This window comes from Sciurus carolinensis, unplaced genomic scaffold (assembly GCF_902686445.1).
Source record: "Sciurus carolinensis unplaced genomic scaffold, mSciCar1.2, whole genome shotgun sequence".
NCBI lineage: Eukaryota > Metazoa > Chordata > Mammalia > Rodentia > Sciuridae > Sciurus > Sciurus carolinensis.
In genome coordinates, this window is record NW_025920137.1 from 1,390,049 (window position 1) to 1,393,482 (window position 3,434).

The window sequence follows — 3,434 nt, forward strand, 5'->3', positions numbered from 1 at the left end:
TCATCAATATACAGTGGTTGACTTAATTGTAAATTTCTTTTTATCTGTTATCTTTGCCATACATTTTGATATTGATTACATTTTAAAGCATTTCATTCAGAAAATGGTTAGCCTAATGTGTCACTCTGCCTTTTATTTTCAAGAGACCTGTCATGCACAGATATTTTTAAAATTTAGGATTTTGGGACATGCATCCTGACTTGAATCAAGCTCCTGAGACGAATAACCTCCTCAGGTCCCAGTGAGTGTATAGTCATATCTTTATGTTCATGGCAATCTAAGTGGATAACCTAGGATATAACAATCTTTTCTATTAGTGAGATTTAAAAGATGAATATCAGAGTTTGAGAAGGTGAGTCAGAGATAGGAAGATATGATGATTCAAGGGGCAAATATTCCTGAAGAGAAGTTGGGTTTGGATTAAAAGTTAGTGAAAAGCAAAATCACTGTATTCAAAGATGAAGAGTATGTTTTTTGTGGTGCTGGGATTGAACACACATACCGTGCAAGCTATCTACCTCTGAGCCACAGCCCAGGTGAAGAGTTTTAATATAGCTAATTAGACTTAGCTGATTATACTTACTTTCAGTTTTTCTCCCATGTTTCCTGTTTGCCTTGTCAAGTTTACTGATTCCTGTTTAATCTATTAACCTGTATTCCGTTTTCTCTGTTAAAATTCCTCCTCTGATTTCTCTTTCTAGGAGTGAACCTTAACTGAAACAATAATAAGAGAAACAAACTATACCATTTCTTACATATCAGATTAAATATGTAGTAATATGTAGTACTTACTCTATTGGTGATGCTTTGGAGGACCAAAAAACTCATGTGTTGAGTATGATATACAATATCCTACTGATAAGGGATATAGCAATATCTAATATTTATATGAGAGTTTACTCTTGGATGCAGAAATTATGCTTCTAGAAGTTGTTTATAAGACACAGTGCCAAAAATATAAAATAAGGTACATACATAACTGCACAGTTTTATAGAACCACTCATTTCTCACTATAAGACATCTGACTGTAATGTAAATATATTTGTTCTATGAAGGATTTATTTTTCATAGTGCCCTCAAGACTGCTTGTGCTATAGTTGCGCCACAATTCTCATTTTCAGGAATGAGCTTGCTTTATCTCATATAGGCCCAGAGGTATGTTAGTAAGTGCTCTTGAGCAATTTGAGTGTCACTACTGATGCAAACCTGCAGATTAAATTCCCAAGCTCTCTTGGAAACACTTCCAACCTAATGAGGTCTCTGTATGACACTTGTGCTTTCTATACTTTACCTCAAACTGTCCCTAGATGGCAGCAAAGGAGAGATCTTGGAAACCATCCTGCAGTTCCATCTCCATTCAACTTGTTTTTTCCTTTGAAATTCCCTTACTAAAATCTTTGAAAACTTTGAGACCACTGTTCACAGTCGAGACTCAGGAGAATGTCTTTGAAGATACAGCTTAATTTAAAAAGTCAGTCAAAATTTGGATGGACTCAACTGGGTTTTCTGCCTCAATCTGTAGAGCCACTGGGATTACAGATGTGCACCACCACGCCAGACAAGTGTTTCTTTAAATATGCACTTAAGGCCCTAAATTTTCCTCTATGAACTGTGGTTAAAGAATGCGCTTGGAATAATTTCAATCATTTTGTGTTGAGATTTGCTTTATGCCTAGAATAAAAGCAGTTTGGCTTAATTTTTCTACGTACACTTGAAAGATTTTGTATTTTGTTATTGTTGTATGCAGGGTTCTATATATATCAACTGGATCATCCTTTTTAAAATTTTCAGAATTTTCATATCCTTACTATGTATCTTTTTTTAGATTACATAACTAGCTACTAATAATGGTGTATTGTAGTCTCCCACTTGAACTGTGAATTCATCTACTTCCACTTCGGTCAATTTTAGTTTTATGTATTCAGAAGCTATTTTATTGATATATATATAGATTGGGGATTTCCATATCCTCCTGGTAAATGGATCACTTTATCATTATGAAATATCCTTTATTTTTCTTGAGTGATTCTTTTTTATCTTTATAAGTCTACATTGATATGTTTGTATACCAGTTTTTTTCCCACTGTTTTCATACTATACCTTGCCCACTATTTTGCATTCAAACTTTGTATCCTTAACAAGTGTTTCCTTGTGAGAAACATACAGTCTGACAGGTTTTCTACTTTTCTTATTCAGTTTGATTGTCTTATTTTTTTAATTGGAGTAATTATTTTATTTATATTTAACATAGGTCTAGATATGTATTTCTGTTTATGTTTACCATCTTATGGATTTTTCTGTTTAATATGTTTCTTTTCCTGTATTAATTTTCTTCCTTTTTTTGAGGGGAAGGAGTTAATTTTCCATATATGTAAATATCTACTATATAAAATTTAATTATATAAATGTCTAGTGTAGATATGTATGTAAATTCTTTCATTAGCTATAAAACATTTTATCCTTTCAGTTGTTACTCTAATAATTATAATGTATAATCTTCAATTCTTACAATTCAGTATAAATTGTTACTGTTATTATTTCCCTGAAAATACTGATGCCTTAGAACAATTTCATCTTTTGTCATCCTTATGCTTTTGCCTTGTGTTTGGTGTGCATCTTTATGTGTATTTTAAATGTGTGGAGGACTACTGTCATTTTTGTATAGCCAATTTTTATTTATATTTACTCATAGATTCTTTAATTCCTTCCTGCATTTCTGCATTTCCATCTAGCATCTACCTAAAGAACTTCATCTAGTATTTCTTTGGGAATAGTTTCTTGGTATTGTTCATTTGAAAAAATATATATATTTATCTTCATTTTTGAAGGATATGTTTTTAGTATATAATTCTAAGTTGACAGTTATTTTTTTCCCAGCAGTTTAAAGGTATAATTTCAGCTGTCATTTACCTTCCAGTTTCTATGGAGAATTTAACTTCAGTTTTATTTTTGCTAACTTGAAGTTAATTTTCTCTTGCTATTCTTCAGATTTTGTTTTTTCTTTGATTTTCATAAATTTTACTAGAATATATTTCAATATGATTTTATCTCTATTTAACCTGTCATTCAAAGAGTTTCTTGATAGATTTTTCTCAGTTTTGAGTAATTCTTGGCTATTTTTTGTGAAAGAAGTTCTGCCCCATTCTGCTTCCTTATATGTCTCTAGTTACATAAGTTAAATTTTTTTACTGTACACTTATTGTCTCTTATATGCTTTTCTGTTCTTACCGTTTATTTTTCTTCAGTTTAAATATTTCCTATTTGTCTATTTTAATTTCTAAATTATTACTTCTGTTGTGTCTAACCTGCCTGTTAAATCCATTCCTTTCCATGATTAATTTTGAATATTTTATGGTTCAGATTAGATGTCCCCTAAAAGGTAATGAGTGAGACAATGTAAGGAAGTTTAGAGATGAAATGATTGGATTATGAG